General features: G+C 40.2%; 1 pseudogene; it reads right to left on the bottom strand.

The window, feature by feature from the left end:
- Window positions 1-1,737: 1,737 nt before the first annotated feature.
- LOC135697911 (uncharacterized) lies at window positions 1,738-3,836 on the bottom strand (annotated as a pseudogene).
- Window positions 3,837-21,101: the final 17,265 nt, after the last annotated feature.

The following is a 21,101-nucleotide window of genomic DNA, read 5'->3' as shown; positions in this document are numbered from 1 at the left end:
TGACAATTATCCACGGCCCATACAAATTAAAAAAATGTATGGACAATTATCTACGTAGGAGGAGGGGGGGGGGATCAAAAATTCCAAAAAAACTGTCTACGTAGCCTGTCTATGTTTTTTAAATACAATGTTGAAATTTCATTTTTCTGTTTTACTTACCAACTAAATTCCGTTTTAGTGTTAAGAGCCCACAGCATAGGCACAATTGTCACGATTTTTTCGTCAATGACAAAGATTCACCTGGTAACAAAAAGTGTAATTTAGTACATTCTGTGTCACATTATTGTTATCCAAGTAACTCAGGACGTAGATACTTGTTCATTAAAATGAATCCATGTAATTGTTTTGCTCAAGTCATTTAATTTCGTTACAAATTTAGCTAATAAACAAATCTGCACATGTTCGTCACTGACACCATTGTCATTGACAATTGCCATGGTTTGCCTTGACTATGACTGTTAGCTCAAATTAGTGACCAAAGCAGAATAGTCAATATCACCGTGTACTGTCGAGATTTTGCAGCACTGGTTCGTCTATAACATCTATTGTTTTTCACTGTGTGAAGAACGCCAGCATAGGTGCTACTCAAATTGTCTGTATCTGTGCGCTTGTTGACAGTGTGCGATGTGTTTATAATGTGACATGTTTCGAGTATTGGTAGATTTTGTTTTTTAAGACTAGAATCCAGTATCTGTGTGAGATCGAATGCGAAAACGTGTTGGTTTGTCACGGAGTGATCCAATAGTGCTGTTCGTTCTCGTAGTGTTGCTATCTCGTAATCTTCAGCTGTCTTCCCTTGTTCCCACATGGTTTGCAGTCTGTTGGAACAGGAACGATGGCCGGCGATCCGGACTTTCAGTGTGATTGACGTCATTCCTACGTAGCATGATGCGCCTGTAGATGACGTTCGATCTGTTGTTTTGGTCCAACTTGCCCTTCACCGTCAGCAGTAGGTTGCCGACCGTCTTCTTATTTTTGGCACTGGTGATGATATTGGGGTAGTCTTTTTTCAAGCTTTTCCGTATTTGGCCGGTCAGCTGTCCGACTTGTGTCATCGATCGGCTAGTGACGTCATCGGTTTGTGTTTTGATGCGCCGTTCTCTCGATCGATTGACGAGGCGATTTATTAGTTTCGCCGGGAGTCGTTCAGCTTCAGTTGGGAGAAAATCGTGTTTGTGACCGTTTTTGAGTCGACGTTGGTGGAGAAACTTTTTACTCGCCTTGCCACTGTAGTGTCCAGCAACGTTTCCATCACTAGGTCCGCAATGGTGGGTGAGAGCGGATTACCCATCGCTGTTCCAAACTCCTGGAGATACACACTAAAAAAAATCATGTAAATTTACGATTAATCAGATGCACACAAATGGAGCGGCTGAATATATTTAATATTCAGTTACGCTATAAATTTACATGGCTTTAAAAACATATTATGTAAATTTAAAACGAGCGTAAACTAATATGTAAATGTTAATTTAAATCCTATCGTAATTTCCATTTTGACGTAATTTTTGTCCATTTAATACCCATTGTGAGCCAAAGCAAATGTAATATTCCATTTCGGTTTCCATTTTGTCACAAATAAATATGCTTCAAATTATTTTCTTTTAGTCTTTTCTTTGTTGAACTCATGTAGAGTATAGAGATAACTTTATTACATATTAAATTAAATCTATTCATGTAATCAATTAGACGTAAGGTAAAATAGTATTTAATTGCACATCTTGTTTAAAATGATTGTCATTGATTGAGTTCCTTCACATTATGATTGGCGATTGCTGTGATGACTCTGGTGACAACTCGCTGCTGATGGTTCTTTCGCGTTGCTCTGGACTTCGACCCAGTTAGTGGTAGTATTTTCAAAAAATACTCCTGCACGAATTCCAGAAATTTGGATTCACATTTCATGTACATGAACACACATAAGATCGGTGATGGCAATAATTATGCGCTCGGTACCTTCAGTCAATCGTACTTGCTCGGCAAATACGTTGTACATTAGTTTCCCATTACCTATATCTGCAAACAATTGTAAAGAAACAAAAATCGTTCAATTAAATTGACAAAAGGAACGTGTCTATTAGGGTGGGTCAACTATGAAATCTCGCGTAACATTTGAAAACGACACAAAAGCTGTTGTAAACAAATGTTGTAAGGCCTTTTACATGCAAATCTAAGTACGCCCAGGCAAACCAACAACATCATCGGGTAGGGAAAATTCTCCCCTTACCGATAGTGGTATTGGTTTGCGTGGGCGTTATTCGGTGCGCGTGGAAAGGGCGTTACAACTTTTGTTTACAAAAGCTTTTGTGCCGTTATCAAATGTTACGCCTGAAACAGCATATAAATAGTAGGGTAAGGTGGAGTAAGATGGGTCACGGGGCAAGATGGATCATAAATGTTATTTGTTTATTTTGTTTGTCAACATCAACAGGATCTTTATAACCCCCATGGTGGTTTGAAAAAGCATTGAACCTGTAGATATTGACAAATAAAAAAATAAAAAAATTACAAACCGGCCCATCTTGTCCCACTTTACCCTAATCTTGATCCGAGTCTTGATCTGACGTGTATCGATTTTAAAAATGTATCTTAACCCATGTTGGCTTCAAATCTAAATCTTTTCTATTCCTTACCTACGGCAACGATTGCTGGTCCTGGACCTTTGGTGGTGATTTGGAGCAGAGGAGTTCCTATCTGTCGAATAATCATTGTTTTAATATACTATTTACAATATACACATTTTCACAAAATTACCTCTTTCTGTTCGATCAAATCCAAAAGGTTTTCACCCAACAGTGAACACAGACATTTCAGGATCTCGTAGTCTGAGGTTGCATCTTCCAAGTGTAGATTTTTACATGTGCTTCTTGAATAGTCAATCAACTTGTTCCGTTTTGCTGCAAAGTACGTTCCCAAAGAGTCTGCTGCAACACCGGTAGCTTTTTCAAAATGAAAGCTTAGCAATTGTCGCCGTATGAGAACGGGAAGTCCATCAAGTGTCGTCTTTAGGGTTCCTTGATCAAATCGGAAGCGGACGTAGGATTGTGATTGTTCCAAAAATCCTTCAGTTAATAGACTGGGCTCGTCCCGCATTAGTTTAGACATCAGCTCCTTGGCACATTCCTTCGATGGATGCTCCCAATACTCTTTCAATGTTTCGGCTCTCACGTTCCGATTTCTTTTCACTTCAGAAGTAGATGGTACTGGTACATCTGGATCCTTGAACCGATTCAGGTACGTGCTTCTGTTAATCATTTTATTCTTCCATACAACGAAACTCTGACCGTTTCCGTAGCCGTCATCATCGACAAAATTCAAACATGGGAACTTCCCTATGTTTTGTTTGGCTACTACTTCTATAACGCACGCACTGATACGAGTATCGATTAACCTAAGCTGGTCGACAACTGCATTGCAAAGGTTGCTCATATCGGACTTTGAAAGTAGAATCGAACGCGGAACAGTCAGAGCCGGATTATTGTCACGAAAATTTTGAAGGTCAGACAAACGTTTAAGTAAACCATCACTAATTTTTTACTAGTTTTGAACGATCGAAATTTCATTTCAGTAGAAGCATGCTTCTTCGTGCTCTTTTGTAATGCCAGATCCTCGGATGTTTTCTTTTTTGAACCAATTTTTGGGGCAATGTTTTCCTGTTGTTCTTCAGATCCGTTGTGATGTTGCTCGCAGAGTAGAAATTCTTCGGTTTTCTCTTGTTGCACTTCAGAAGGCTTGATTTCGATTTCGTCAATCGGGTCCTCAGCGTACGACATACTTTCCTGATCATGGGAAGTCGGAACATCTTCTGAATGGTAGTTTTGATCTTCATCAACCATGTTTGGAACTGTTCCTGCACTCAGTAAAGATGTTTCTTATGCATCTGTTAAAGTTGGAACTACAGTAATGATATTTTGCGAATGGTTTACTGCTCGATGAAGAAAAGAGTCAGTAGTGGACGCCTTCTGCAGAGGAACCGAATTGATTATGGTGTCAGGAAATCCTGTAAGTAATACAATAAACTTGACACACGATAGGACACTCATAAATTCCAATATTCGTATGCACCCTGAGGTGTTTTATTAAAACCTCCAGTTTCACATTTAATATAACAAATTTGACACTCTACAGTCATTTTTCACTAAATTACCGTTTAACTGAAAAGAAATTTGCGCTCGACACCGACGACGGACGGAAGCAGACTCTGCATAAAGAAGCTAAAAAATTCAGCAGACACGTTTATGTTCATCACAGTTTACATGCGTGCACGGAAACAAATCCGATTCCATTTTCATGAATAAAAAATCATGAAATGAAAAAAACTTGCCATCGCATGAAATCGTAACAATGATTCATGATTTCGTCATGGAAATTCATGGTTTCATAATGCAGTGGAATCAAGACTGCTACAAGCGTTACACGTACTTGGCAAACTGTGTTCAAAAACCGCACTATATAGGTATCTCTTATACGCATTTTATCTTCCATCTTATACGAGTACTGATAGTCAAGTGGTCAAAGAATAGGTTTAATGATCTCAAGGTTATATGGTTCGAATCCAGTCTGATGCTTTATTTTATTCTTTTTACATTTTTTGGTTAAAAGTTAAACCCATGAATTTAGATCATGATTTCAACTCGGATAATTCATGATTTTGGGAATGTTTGCTGCGTTACGCAAAAGTTTCTCATGATATCATGAATATTATTCATGGTGTATTTTCATAAGATGAAAATACGCTTTGTTCATGAAATCATGAGTCATTTTTCTCATTACGGAGATCGGATTTTTTCCCGTGTGCGCTTGGCATAATTACGTGGCTTAACACTGAAAAACATTACAGTGAGCAATGTTGAAGTCAAGCACGATGAATTTCAAGACTGAAATGTAATATTCAGTTTGTTACTATGTACATATGTATATATCAAGATCATGTTTTCATCTCAGTGATCGAGATCGTAAATTTAAATAATATTTCGTTTACGTCTATTTTATAAGCATGTTTAAATAAATTAGGTTGTGTGTGATTTTAATATTTTTTTAGTGTGTAGTGTTGTCCTTTGAACCGGATGTAGCTGCAGTCAATGCAGAACTCCGTTCTCCAGAAACAGGTCCAGGTTGATGTTTGTGTGTTGCTTGATGTTGTCCCAGTTGTTGATGACGTCGTGTAGTACCAAGTCCTTAGAGATACACGTGAAAACTTAAACATAAAACCCCGTTTTTGAGCATCAAAAGACTGAAAGCCACATAACTTCCAACATGGTGTTAATTCATTAACCGTGTATGGTGGTGTCCGGTCGGCCGTCAGCATCAGCAGCTGATGATCGGAATCAATAGCTCTTCAGTCCGCATCGTGCTCTCTTGCCGTGCGGATCTATTTACTTTTTGCTGAAGGAAGTGTTACTACTACCTAAAGCTACAACAAATTTAAACAGCACTTTTCAGTGCTCAACCTGTAAAAATTTTCTACCTTGTTCAACTCCTCTTATTCCTCTTCGATCCTTGTTTGGACCCTACCGGAGGTAATCCTTCTTGGATATCGATTTGGAAAATTCCTCTTCGATCCCTTAGATTATTATAGTAATCTGCTTGGAAGTCGATTTGGATAAAAAATTTACTGCCGCCATGGGGCCTAAACGCAAAAGAAAGAGGCAAACTCTTGACCCCCCTTCTGATGAAATTAATTTGAGTAATCAATTTGATTTGCTCACGGATGATGAGAATGATCAATCATCCAAGAAAAATTCTAGTAAACTTTCCCGGCTTAACGCCAAGAAGGAAAAGATTCCCCCTATTGTGATAACCACTTCCGATTTCCATGCTCTTCGCATGGAACTTTTGAATTTCGTGAAAGTTAAGTTTTCACTACAAATTGGACGTCGGGGTGAATGCCGTGTATTGGCTGAAACCTTGGACGGATTTAAATGTCTTCTCAAGTATCTTACTGAGAAGAAGCACACATTTTTTACTTACGACATCAAAACTGAACGTGTGTTCAAGGTTGTCATGAAAGGACTGCCCAGTGGAGAATCCCTGGATCAGATCAAAGATGAACTGGCAAAATTACTTGGAGTTGTGCCACTCCAAGTAATCAAAATGAAAATGAAATCCCGTCCTGGCGATTCGCGCAACGGGATTTCTAATGATTTTTATTTAGTTCACTTCAAATCTAGTGAACTAAACAACCTTAAGGCCTTAGAAAAAGCTAGCCTTATGCTCCATGTCCGAGTGAAGTGGGAACACTTCAGGAAGACTGGAGGACATTTCCAAAACCTCACTCAGTGCCGTAAGTGCCAGGGATGGGGTCACGGAACTAAAAATTGTTACATACCAGCTAAATGCATGAATTGTGGTGATTCCTCTCACGCAAAGGACGACTGTCCTGTGAAGGAAGATCCTAAGAAATTTAAATGTTCAAATTGTGGTGAAAACCACAAATCCAATTTTTGGGAATGTAAGACTCGCAAAGCGATCCTACAATCTCGTTCTAACCGTCAGGTAGGAAACGCTCCACGTTTCCGAACAGGTACAAATTCCTCTGCTGTTAACAACGGTCAGCGAGGAACAAATTCTACATTCGTACCCGTAGGTACAAATATCACTCCTGCTTCAAATATTTCATCTGTACCTATTCCCATCGCTGCTAGCAATGTTCAGCGAGTTAATGGAGCTACCTATGCTGCTATTGCAGCGGGTAGAAATCAAAATACCAACCAACGTTCTAACGGAAATTTTGACAATTTTGACTTAGGAAGCATTACTGCCCCCAAAATGGAATTTTTACAGAATTCATTAATTGACATGATTTCTGATATGCTTAAATCTAACTCCATGTTTGATGCTATTTAAACTGGAGTAAAATTTGCTAATAATATTGTCATGACTTTAAAATTCAGTAATGGATTTTAAAGCTTTAAACATTTTAAATTGGAATGCTCGATCTCTTAAAGATAATGAAGACGAGCTATTTAACTTTTTGAGAGTTCATAACGTGCATATTGCCGTTATAACTGAAACGTTCCTTATACCTGACCATAAGGTTAAGAAGGACTCAAATTATTTAATTTATAGACATGATCGTCTTGATGGACCCTGTGGTGGCGTTGCCATCATTGTTCATCGACGAATAAATCATAAAATTATTTCTTCATTTGAAACCAAAGTTTTTGAAACTTTGGGAGTTTCTGTTGAAACAAAATTTGGACAACTTACGGTCATAGCAGGTCTAAATTCTTCATTATTGGTGATTTTAATGCAAAACACCGCTCATGGAATAATGCTCAAAGCAATTCCAATGGTAATATTCTGTTTGATGATTGTTCTGGAGGTTATTACACTATTCAATATCCAAACAGTCCAACATGCTTTTCTTCTGCAAGAAATCCCTCCACTATTGATTTGGTCTTAACTGATTCATGTCAACTTTGTAGCCAATTGGTTACTCATGCTGACTTCGGTTCTGATCACCTTCCAGTAACTTGTTAAATATCCCAGGAAATAATTTGTAATCCCAACAGCTCTACTTTCAATTACCATAGAGCTGATTGGGTGCAATATCGAACATTTATGGAATATAACTTCGATCCAAACATTCCTTTGCAAACCAAAGATGAAATTAATTATGCTCTTGAATCTCTGACTACTTCTATAGTTGAAGCAAGAGCTGCCTCGGTACCAAAATGCGAGGTTAAATTCGATTCAATTATAATAGACGATGATCTTCAGCTCTTGATCCGTCTTAAAAATGTCCGTATGAGACAATATCAAAGAAAACGTGATCCTGCCATGAAAGTTATCGGGCGGGATTTACAAAAACAAATTAAAAAACGATTCTCTGCCCTGAGGAACAAAACTTTTGAAAATAATATTTCTAAATTAGACCCGAGTTCCAAACCCTTTTGGAAACTCACAAAAATTTTGAAAAAACCTCAAAAGCCTATTCCAGCGCTTAAAGAAGGTGGTAAAATTTTGATCACAAATTTGGAAAAAGCTCAGAAACTTGCTAAGCAATTCGAGAGTTCCCATAATTTCAGTTTGGGTCTTACTAGTCCTATTGAGAATCAGGTTACTCAGGATTATCTGAATATTTTCTCTCGGGAAAATATTTTTGATGATTCCTGGGGAACTGATTTGGACGAAGTAAGGTCTATAACTAAAAAGTTTCAAAATATGAAAGCTCCTGGTGATGATGGAATTTTCTATATCCTCATCAAAAAACTCCCAGAGAGTACCTTGTCTTTCTTGGTAAAATTATTTAACAGATGTTTCCATTTGGCATACTTTCCTGATAAATGGAAAAATGCAAAAGTTGTTCCAATTTTGAAGCCGGATAAAAATCCAGCTGAAGCTTCTAGCTACCGCCCAATAAGTTTGCTTTCTTCAATAAGTAAACTTTTTGAAAAGATAATTTTGAATAGAATGATGCTTCACATCAATACGAACTCAATTTTTGCAGATGAGCAGTTTGGATTTCGCCATGGGCATTCAACTACTCATCAACTCTTAAGAGTTACCAATTTAATTCGTTCAAACAAATCTGAAGGCCACTTAACTGGAGTTGCTCTTCCAGACATAGAAAAAGCATTCGACAGTGTTTCTCCCAACGCTTCCAAAACTCAACTTATAATATTTCCACATAAGCCCAGGGCTTCCTTTTTGAAACCTAGTAGTAGCCACATAGTCACTATGAACGGAGTTCCGATTTCCTGGTCAAACCAAGTGAAATATCTTGGATTAATACTTGACCAAAAATTAACTTTTAAAGATCACATTGAGGGCATTCAAGCCAAATGTAACAAATATATAAAAGGTTTGTATCCTCTTATAAACACGAAATCCAAACTTTGCCTGACGAATACTTCTAATATTTAAACAAGTTTTTAGACCGGCCTTTACGCTGTGCCAATATGGTCTAGTTGTTGCACTACCAGGAAAAAAGCACTTCAAAGGATTCAGAACAAAGTTCTGAAGATGATTTTGAAGTTGCCTCCCTGGTATAGTACTACTGAGGTACATAGAATTTCGAATGTTGAGACTTTAGCACAAATGTCCAACAAAATAATTAATAATTTCAGGCAAAAATCGTTGCAATCCTCAATTGCAACAATTAATTCCCTTTATACTTAGATAAGATTTAGTTTTAGTTTTTCGTTTTAAGATATCAATTGTTATACTGACATGCAGGTTTAAAAAACCTGTTTAAAATACTGAATTGCCAAGACAGGAACAATGTAAAAATACTTAGATATATATCATAACAATTAAGGCTGGTAAGTAACTGTAGTAACTGGAGCACCTAGGTTAAAATGAAATGTAATTTATTTTGAATTTGAAACAAATAAAGAGTTAAAAAAATAGCTCTTCGTGAGTCGCTGAGGGGCCATCTATGCCAAGCGCGTCACCCTCGTTCCAAACAACACACAGCTGACCAGTCTAATCTGTGTTGAAAACCCTATTAAGCTTAGCATTACTCAACTATCAAGACAAAACGGTCATTTTCAAGACCACCATACATTTGTTAAATAGTATTTTCTGGACATTTATCAAGGTCATCATTCGGTTGTCGGTTCCCATATGTTTAAATCTAACATACCATGTATTTTTAAGGCAACATTGGGGTGCAATTAAAAAAAAATGATCCAGAGATGATGGATTTTAATTCTTAATACGCCAATCGATAGAATTTTTTTCTACGATTCTGTTAAAAAATAAGACTATCAATTTTCAAAAGGTCACTAATGAAAATTACATGAATGTGCAACTGGCTTAAAATGTGCATAACATAAACGGTACCGTTCGGTATGCTCAGATTAAGTGATTGATGTATTTTACCTAACACAGATTTAATTTCCGAATATCATAATAAATGAGCAGTTCAATCTCTTCAAATTTCTGCAATTGTAGTGCAGTGGTATTTGAAAAATTGCTTGCGAGTTTATCGATATAGCCATGTCGCAGCATTTGGCTACACAATACAAGCGCGGATCACGTAAGCGCGCAAAGGAACTGCACGTCAAATCTACGGTCGTGTCTTGGATACAACCTCTTACTTTTTTACACTGTCCAAAATGAAACACAACCGCAGTCAAGTGCTCCTCAGGCATAATGTTCACATGGAAAACTTCTGGTTCTTTTCCCAGTTCCGAGCTGAGTGATCGAGGTCTCCTCGGTCATCCTATATTCAAGTATAGTGACTTCCTATTTTTAGCAACACGACTTCAACCTAAATTTATTTCTGAGGGTTTCAGTAGAATAATTGTTTACCTTAAAGAACGTTCATGTAATGTCATAAATTGAATATAGTGGTCGACGGATTTTATAGAAAATAACGAAACCAAATTTCACATGTTCCCAAAAAACGGGAAGTCACTGTAAACCATTCGGAGAAAGAAAACACAATCTCTGCTAGATATTCCGCATCCAAAGCTTTACGGACATCAAACAAAACTAAAACTGGCTGCAAAAAAAGGGGCCAACAATCTCAGGCCTAAGGTGAGAAAAGAATACAGTTGCTTGAATTGGCAGAATAATGGACACGTAAACATTATTAGCATAATTCACAGCAAACTAAAGAAAAAAGTAAGGCATTCAGACAAATGGCGTCTGAGTCCAACTATACGGCTACAACAATGTAGTTCACGTTTCCTCGTGTAATTTTTCTCCACCGGAATTGTTCTCGAGCAGTGGCACCTTCAAGAGAGCGAAAGTCCCAAGAGCTGAGACACATAACTGTCAAAACAGAAAATAAGCTCCGGCTACATTGTTTTGTAGCACCACATAGTTGGTACATTGAGGGTGGTTCTCCTGGAACGATCCTTAGCGCCAGACATTAGTTGAAACAAGCAACCTAGTTTGACTCCGTGCAGTGCCGGTCTTTCCCATTTGCACCGTCCATGAATATTTATGTTTATAATTATTGTTATTTTTTCACCCACTTCTCCGTGGCATGTACTGACTGGCTCCGGGCTTGTGTTCCCATCTTTAAGGACAGTTGCTTCCTCGTTGCCGTTCCATGTCCATCTCACCCCAAAGTCATCCAGCAGTGCAGGAATCATGTGTCCTTAATGAGGATAAGTTCCATCAGAAGCGAGGGTGGCGGCGGGTTCCTAGGTCTGCAAAAAGTTTATTTTTCTTTCACTCTTTAACATCTTCTTCCATTTACCACCATCATGCCTGTCCGGGATTGAGTGGCTAATTAAAAATTATGCATTTATCCCGCTTTTTCCCCCGCTTCTTTGGCAGTGCACGCTTTAACGATTTGATGCCAGTGCCTGACAGTTAATAGTGTGCGGGTCCTTAGAGCGTTGGAGTAATGCAAATCGGTTGACACCGCAGAGCATCCTGCCCTGAAGCTACCAGGGATTCTCGAGTGGACTTGAGAAAACTTGGATGTAATGAACCTGTAATGATGCAATTTGCGTCACACGATACTGGAAGTTTTTGCTGGGTTCAACAAAGAAGCACAATATTCACCTGGGAGTAATCAAAAATAGTAGAAGTCACTTGATAATCAAGTTTTCTGCTTCATGCGTGAAGGTAACGATTACAATGTTGAAGAAGATGCTTTATTAACGTCAATATCAGATAATGGGTAAAGTGGTATGCTAGAAAGAAAGTGATGAAAGAACATTATTGATAGTTCCGTTTGAGTACGGAAGTGAGAAAATTGTGTACACCCAACTCTAAATTTGCATCCGCGATACGCTCTGGGCAAAAATAAACAGCGTTCTTTCGAAAAACCGCACAAAGATAATCCGTGTTATTTGAGATTATGAAAATAAAAATGCCAATTGGGTCTCAGCTATGGCATTTTCTGTAACCAGGGTCTTTCCAGAATCCAAGATGGCTGACTTATAGTAAAATTGGTTTACCAACTCTAAACCGGGGATGTATGATTTGCTTACAATTATGTGGAATGTGGGAGACTGCATGAACGGAGGATGAGCTGCAGCTGCAAAACCGAAATATGTGAGAGTGAAATTAAAAGCGTTCAAAACCTAACACTGTTTCACCATACATATTTTTGGATTTGCACCGCAGTATAGTCGACAAAGACGTTGTTCTGCGTCAAAAATTTGTCTGATGATTTGTTACATGCTTAAATCGATGCTTCCTAGCTGTCTCTGGTTTGAATAAAAATAGTGTGTTTGTGTGTAAAGTACAAGCATACTCTATCCCTAGGGAAGTCGATAAATGTTCAAACCCGAAAAAAAAACCGCCTCTAGCACGGTCCTGCTTTTTAAGTGCCCTAAACCGGCTGAGCTAAGTAAGGCCCCCTAATTGAAGGAGATACTTTATTAAGTATCTGACAAAATGTTCTTGAAATATTTTGTAAGGAAAACGGTCAATTATAGGAATTGTAGCTTTTGGGCAAATATGACATTTTTTATTTGGGAAATTCTTATTTGGAGATCGTGATGTCGTCGAAAGGCCTGTACACATAACCCTTTTTTAAGCGGTCTTATTTTCGTTTTTTTTTACGATGTTGAAAAAAACCAGGTAAAATCTGGAAAAAAATCTAAGAAAATATAGTACCCACAGACATTTTCTAATTTCCCCACAGGAAAAGAGAATTGGAAAAATGTACCCGCGTAAAAAAAGGGTTAGATGTATCGCAAAAATGGTGCAGGAAGACTCAATCCAAAGAAGTTCATCAATGGAGGACACCACGTCTTTAAGTCTGCCTCCTGACACTAGTGCCTGACGTGAGAAACGAATTCCTGGGATATTGATTCACAAATATTATATGTGTAGCGTATTTAAAATTGATGAGCACCGTTTTCCACATTCCTACTCAAGAAAACTGCCGTAACGCAATGTGAGTAAATGTAAACCCTCTAAGCTGTTGGTTACGGGTTATGTAATGCAATTACATATTAAAACTATGTTAGTTCAGACTAACGGCACTATAAATATTTATATGAGTAGGATACAAGTGAGCTCACAAAAAATGCAATTCAGTAGCGTCACACTGAATGTAATAAAATCCCTATTCTTTTCAGCTGCGACCATTCAGCCTTATCTTTTTTCCCAAAGATCTAGCGTGTACTGAGAGCAGAGCCATGCGAAACGATTCTCACACAGATATTATCGACAATTTACTCCTTCCTTTCAAGTATCAGAGTGTCGGTCTGCACTGGATGGGATGCATCGTATCATCGCCGCGATATGAAGTACGTACTCGCTGATGTTGTACCGCTCTATTCAGCGAACGATGAGGTCCATGCTCTGTTGATATGATGTATCCCTGTCGGCACGTACGAAGCGTACATCGTTCATCGTACGCGGGAGACACTGACACAGTAAAGGCGAGGATGCTCAGTTTCTCTGCACGTCCTTCGAACGAAGCCACACACTCGCCCGCTGCCAGTCAGTGATACTTTCGAAGTGATGATAATAGCGGTCCCCATTTTACAAACCATTGGATTGTGTTTATCGATGAAAGCGTTTTATGGATCGGTAAACATTCTTTTATTATGGCCCGACGTTGGAATTTACCACTTTCGCGAAGCATCACTTCGAGCCTAGCACCTCCGATACGATTTCGCACATTGCTAACCGCAGCCGAAGAAAGTCCATCGAAAACGACTTGCGGTTGGCGTGCGGCTGCCTGTGATCGGAATTCCAGCAGTAGCTGCGAGAGTCAATAGTGGCGGCCAAAAGCGGAAAAAATTATCGACAGCCAAGATGTACACACGCTCCGTGATGTTCGGGTTAATATATTACGTGCCTTTCGTCCTGGGTTGTTCCCTTTGCCATTCCTTTTTTGTCTCACAGACGAACGCTGGAATTCCTGCTGTTGGGAGCCATTTTACAAGCTGACTGCCGATACCATTTTCCACATGTGACTGCCACCACCGTCGCTTTTCTGCGGAGGCTGGCGGTGACGGTCTTACCATTCCAAGGATTCTTCTCCATTTTCGCAATAGATCAGCATGGGATTTAACCGGTGAGTGAGTGAACGGTGTCAGTGGTGGCAGATTCCATGCAGGTCCCGTGATCTTCCGGAATGGAAATATGAAGATAAATGTACGACTAAGTGCTACGAATCATGCCTTAAGGCAAGGGTCGTGTGATGGTGGCAGGAGAAGCGGGGCGATTCCATTAGAGAATTTTGATAAGCTCTCTGGATTCGGGCCGGGAGTGTGATGGGATTACAATGGGTGCATTAGAATGTCGTTCATCCACTCGATGTGGATGAATGGAGCGGAGGCGCCATTCGTTGCGAAATTTTCATTAATGCCAGAGAGGTTTCGCGGGTTAAAACTGAATAATTTGCATTGCCTACCAGAGGTAACTAAACCCAGAGGGAGAGCACGTTTCCATAATTGAATTTAAGAACGTATTAGGTTTGAATGGAACGAATGTGGGAAAAAATACGGGCAATTTCAATACATGATAGAGGAGTGCGCTTATTTAATATAATTGATTCTGAACGCATGTTAGCTATGCAAAAATCCACCATTATGTTGTGAATGAAATCTTGCGATTATTTTTATTAACTGAAGGACCTGTGGTATACTTAATCCATCTTAAATTCTATCAAAAAATTCTCAGAATTTCCTTTGAATTCTCCTGAGAATTTTTTTGGCAATCATCCCAGAATTTCCATGAGAGTATTTAAAATGGCACGACCTTCTTTGATTTTTTACGAGATTCTCCTAGGCTACCCACACCTTCACGAAAAGGTAACTGTACCACGAACCTCCCGTCTTCCGCTCGAGCATACGTAGCTTTGATCGTTCTCTAACGGATCGTACGTTTGCTCTTCAATCGTCCAAAAACGCCTCATCAATTCTTCCAACCATAGGCCTATCCACAGACAGCTTGGTAAACCTGAAGCAACATATAGAATTTCATCCATCCTGGAGCAATTCATAGAATTTCTCGGCTCCAATCAGCAAATCAACGCGACTCGGATTGAAAAACTTTGGATTCGCTAGTTTCAACGATGGTAATGCTCCAGTCACTCGAGGCACCACCAGGCAATCCAGGGAGAAGCTGCATTCTGTCGTTCTGGATGTTGAACCTCACAATTGTCTTAACTCCGTTAACGCCAACAACTGGAACGTTCACGCATTCCTTGCGCAAACCCAGCAAGCAAATCACACGTTCTTTCCGACACGAAACTCGCCATCGCACCAGAATCAAGCAACGCACGGCACCTGTGCGCTACACCTCTACTATCGAAAATATCAACCATTGCAGTCGCCAACAGCACTTGCTTCATCGAACGATTCGGAACAACAGGAACTTCACACTTAGCCACAATTTGTTCTCTATCTGATGAACTGGAACCTTCAGCCACTGATCTTGTCTCAGCATTGCCCGTCGCCATCTCAGTAGACTCCTTCTTCACTTCGTAGTGCATGAGAGGATGGTGTTTCCTTTTACACAAACACAGTTTGTCCTCGTTTCAGGCAAGCAAAACATAATCCAATTTGTTTCGCTTTCACATCTCGATCAGGTGATCGGCATTGCACACCAGACAACAGGTTTCTTGATTAACTGGTATAAGACCACTTTTCGGCCCCGGAACCGCTGTGTCCCAGAAGGAGACCAGCCAAGACCCCAAGCTGCTGGTCTAGAGCCGATGGTAGCTTCCAGGGTGGGCACACAAAGCCACAAAGGTTCCGGGTCTCAGGGCGTTTGGGCGAGGGAGACCTTTCGGATGTGAGGGGACCTAGAAAAATGCGAATTTTGTTACCTTACGCTTTATTCGGCCAGTGATGATAGTGGGGGCGGTGCAGAAATCGGGTGATGGATAGATCTCGGCCCAACGTGGCTGAAGAATACCGAGGTTGGCAGCTCGGGCGGGATGACGGGCGGTAGTTTCGCTCTAGACGGTGATCGGGCGGTCGCCAGGAAGGGAATCGATTCTTGCAGCGTTGGTGGCAGTGATGGATGCGACGATGGTGGCGGCTATGGATCCAGCGCTCAACTGCGCCTGTTCACTATTCGGCGTCGTCGACCGCCGACGCTGTACCATGAGTGATGATAGCCTAGTGGATAGCGGACCAGCAGGGCGTGTTCTTGAACCGCCGGGAAGCCTGGCTACGGCGATGTGACCTTGGTTGTGGGGTCGCCCGGAGCCAGCAGAGGCCGACGCGGCCACAATGATCGACTTGCTGCTGGAACTAACAGCCCGCGCTTTCCCGGCATCGAGAGGCCAATTCTTGCTAGGCGCTTCGGTGACGACCCGACAAGCACAGTTGCTGAATAACTTTCGGTCCGATAACCCGGACCCGGAGATGATTAGACGGCCGCACTGATACCGGACACTTCACAAACCACGTGGGTCGAAACGGGGGTTTTGATCCCGAAAACGTCTGGTTTTTTGCCAAATTTCTTTCGTCCTCGGCAGAGGCTCGTCACTTACTGATCTCGTCGCTCAGTCGGGATCTCTCTCCTCCGTTTTGCTTCGGCCAGTCGTTTGCGATCCTCTCCATCCGCCCACGATCGTAGGTAGCGTAGAGCGCTATCAGCTACCTACTGCTATCAGACGGCACACGCGATCCACACCGTCGGGCGTTGATCGCCCCTACTTCAAATCGACCGTTAGCTACACTAACAATTTTATTTACCCTACTCCCCACATCTAATGATGGAAAACAAAATGTTACCTGCCGGTAACACTGGTGACAGCAGGAATCCGAGGATTAGGCGCGACATTCTTCGTTTTTCCTTGTCCCAACGACTGTTCACACTGCTCTAGCATATAACAATGCTGTCGAAGAAAATCCATGGTTTTTTCTGTAGTCAGGCAGCTCACCATGCTCTACTGTCGCTTCCCAAGCCTTGCAAATGTCAATATTGAGCTTGGAAATAACCAAGTTTACAATCAATGCCTCTGATAATTTGTCATGCATTTTCAGATTGTGGAACACGAGTGATTCCAGTCGCTTTTCAACGACATCAAGCAAACTTGTCAGTTCTGCATGAGAACCCTTAACCATCGACTTTAACGATAGCAACTGTCCAATATGAGCTTGGACGACCATGCGCAAATTCTCGAACCTTTTTGCGAGTATTCTCCAAGCTCCCTCATAGTTATTATCGTTCAACGTCTGTTGATCAATTGCTCCTTTAGCTTTCCCTATTAGAGCCTTGTCGAGAAAGTACAACTTCGTGGCAGGAGAATCACTGGTGCCTTTGGTTCACTACATCTGTGAACCGATCTCTAAACTTATACCAGGTTTCATAGCTACCATCAAAGGTTGGTAGCGGAGTTTTTTGAAGTAAAAGAGATGGCAATAATTGAACTGGAGCTGTCGTTCTACTGCCGCCAAGTCGGCTAATGGAGTTATCCTTTTCACTTTCCAGTTGATTAACCGCGACTAGATCAGCTACAGATTTTTGCTCATCATCATGCTGCTGTATCATTTCCGACAAAGAAATACGCACAAACTGAAACAGCTTCTCGAAATCTACAAACTTGGGCTCAAACGTTTCCCTTTTCGTCGGATCAACGTGGTAGACCCGATTTTTTTTGTTTTTTTGTTTTTATCTTTATTAAGGAGACTTTCAGCCGTTGGCTGGCTCGTCTCCGCGGTAGACCCGATTGAGTAATCCGTTGAAATCATCATATCATCATATCATCGTGGACGCAGCGGTTTTAACATATAGTTTAAGGCATAAATGTTAAACTTACCGTGATCAGCATCGGCAGCATCAACCGCTTGTCGTATTATATCAACCTTACCTCTGGTTGACGTCAAACACTCGTCCAGAGCAACCACCGTATCAGCCATAATGATTTCTCGTAGCCGAGCTTCTTTTTCTTCTTTTTGCTCGCGCACACTACGGATCGGTGTCGGAACTGCACCTCTGGGAGTGAAAAACAAAGGAGAACCAAATGGAGAGGCAACGGGCAAGGAGAACAAAACCTTCTTCAATTTCCCGGAACGCAGCTGCATACCACTAAAAACTTTCTTATTCTTTTTTGTTTTCGTTTTCTATGCTTCACTCACATCACCGGATCACCGGTGTCGAATTGTCATTCACTAGTTTGCATGGCACTTTCCAACAAGCTAAATTTCCGTGCGACACTTTTTCTTCTTCCCTTTTCAGCAGGGATCACTCGGAAGTCGTTTCAAAATGGCTACCACCAAGGTGCTTATATATAGGTGTTCTAATGTGTCAAACTCAAGATTCAGCCATGTTTGATTTAGCACTTGAAGTCGAATGAGTTTGTTTATAAACAAACTATGAGTAGCTGGAGCAAGGTGCTCCTTGAGCTGGAGTTATTTTTTCTCTTTGAATGTGAAATGCAGAAAGCATTCTGGAGTAAAAGCACAAACGAAGTGACAGACGGAGCGGCTCGAAAATTTTGGTGACTAACCTGCTATTTCAATTTTTCAGTGTACCACATGGCAACACCACTATTACTAGATTGTACCACATGGCAACACTACTACTGGATTGTACTAGCATTTTCACCAAATGTATTAAAATGTTTTGGTTCTATCTCTTTCACTCTACTCAAAACTAAAATGCATAAAAAAATGACAAAATGATACACTCTTTGCACACTGTCAAAGAATCATTGTACACAAAATCAACTTTGTTCAAATCAAAACAAAAAAACTAACCCATCTGGTGGAAGATGGCACAAGCTTTCAAGAAAATTCTATTACAGTGAACCACATTATTTTAATGGATTTCTTCACCAGTTAGTCGTCTGTCACTTCGTTTGTGGTAAAAGTAAGTACTATTGAAGATTGATTTCAAATAATCCCAACTAACTTAGGTTTTTTTTTTATATCTTTATTAAGGAGACTTTCAGCCGTTGGCTGGCTCGTCTCCGACCCTCAACTAACTTAAGTGTGAATATTATTCTAGGTAAAAACACGGACAGTAATATCGCCTATCAAACAAGCTCCTCAACCGAACTATCAAAACCGTAAGTGCGTGAGAAGCCACAGCAGGAACTAATGTCGTGCATTATGTTGAGCGAGCGATGTTCTGGATGCATTACGATCAGGTCAGATCCCTGACGGTAGCCGGTAACCGACAGTAACAATCTTTAATTGATGGAGTTTAGCCGAATTGAAGTGAGTACTTGGAATATGTGTCTGGTTCGAAAGTAGCGGAGTAATATTCGATGGTTTTAATTTTAGGGTTAGCACTGGATTAAATCAAAATTCGTGATCCAGCACAACTACAAACAATGCACTCTTCACGAGGTTCAATTACTTAACGGAGGTTCCAATTAGGGAAAATTAGTGATTAGCATAAGATTGCTCGAATATTTTACGTTTAGTATTGCTGGTGTTTCCAGTGTAATAATATACCAATAAAATATATTCAGATAGTCGTTGCCCATGCAGCGGAAGTGAAATCAATCAAAAGTGTTTTGGAAGTTTGGATCACGGAGTAATTTAAGGATCTGTTTGGTAAAAGGAAACAAACATGAGATCTTCAATTATCGGCAATTCTGTTTAAAAAACGTTTGGTGATGTCAACTCTAAATGGAATTTTAAAACGGTTGAAATGAAGAATTTGTATTATACTTTATAGTTTTTCAGTAGAAATAGATTTTACTATCAAAATAGATTTACCAATGATTGGCTTATTTAGAGCTTAATTTCATGTACTTTTTAACCAGATGCCTTTTGTTTTCGGTCTACTTTCGTTGAAGAGGTTGACGATATGAATGTTGGCTGGATCGTGTTGGCCTCGACTCTACTCCGACATCTAAATGGCTCTTCTTAACAACCATTTCTGCAGCAACTTTGGATTTGCGCTTCCGATTGGATTTATCAAGGTCATGATCACTGACTGTGGGTAATAATCCTTGTACTTTCAGATTGGAAAAACGCATCCTTGCAATTGTTCTTATTTTAATATACCGTTTTACAACCGTTGGACCGAATTTCGGGTACCTTTCTAAAATCCGGTTTGTCACATCATTCACAACATTACGTTTGAAATCGAAGCCAGAAGTTCCATGGCATAAAATAAATGTCTTCTCCATAGCTTTTCCCATGACCTGAAAAGCTTCGGAGGGCACCATTAGTCCACCATATGATAAATTTGCCAGAAAAGAAGGCATATGAGCGTTGCTTAAGGACCCGCTCACTTCCGCTGTTTTACTTCCCAAATCAGGGTGTGAATTTTTCAGCTTAAACGCCACCCATCAGAGCAAATACACAAACCCATCCTTTTCTTGGTAGCTCTGAAAAATATCAGAAGCTACCGATATCAACGATAGAGACTCCATGGGTATTTGATTCTCCATGTAGTGAAAACCGTCAGCAATGGGCGGGGTATCTGAAAAAAATGAATAATATGTTGCGTCAATTTATCCTCGTTTTATATGTAGAAATACCTAAGTGCTCGATTTGTTTCATGTAAGTTTTCAAATTGTTTTCGATCGATAGCGGTAACTCCACATCCGCTTTCTGAAACATGTGAGCTGTAACATATTCGTTCCGGTGGTCACCTTGCTCCACAGTGTTTGTGTTGCGTTGGGTGATACCAGGTGTTTTACCAAGAATTATGAGTCGTAAACGATGAATTACGCTTAGAGGAGTCGGCCTGTCGTTTAGACCACCATTCGTTCTGAGTTGCGAAATCAAATTCTCTAGCAAATCTTGGTTGAGCTATAAAAAATAATGTATATTGATCAACATAAGCAGATGAATTTTGCAGATGCTACCTTGAATGTAGAAATGTACGCTATACCATATTTACACTGAAAAAGGTTTTTCAATGATTTTATAGACATAATAATTGACCTTTGAAAGGTAGCTAATGACTTACATACTACACCCCCTTGTCGGATTCCACGGATGTTAGACATCATATCGAGCATTGCATCTATAGCCTGTAATTGATCTTTAGCACCCGTGAATGATCTTTTGAGGTCAGTTTTTGCGTACTTAGTGAAATAATTAAAAACGTCGAACCAATTGTTGCATATTCGGATAAATTTGGCTACCAAATCTGATTCTTCTGCATCCTGAGTACCGTGAAAACGCTCTTTCAACATCGTGGCCGTTGTATGGGAAAGCAATTTAGCGGCTTTCGCCACATTTTGTTTTTCAGCTGAACTCATTTCCACGTGTCCAATGGTCAGCATGAACAATGGTGTCAGTTCGCAT

The sequence above is a fragment of the Ochlerotatus camptorhynchus genome, unplaced genomic scaffold (assembly GCF_037179485.1).
Source record: "Ochlerotatus camptorhynchus isolate MF236.1 unplaced genomic scaffold, CSIRO-AGI_Acam_v1.1 ptg000079l, whole genome shotgun sequence".
NCBI classification, from domain to species: domain Eukaryota; kingdom Metazoa; phylum Arthropoda; class Insecta; order Diptera; family Culicidae; genus Ochlerotatus; species Ochlerotatus camptorhynchus.
This window is presented reverse-complemented; position numbering and strand designations above follow the sequence as displayed.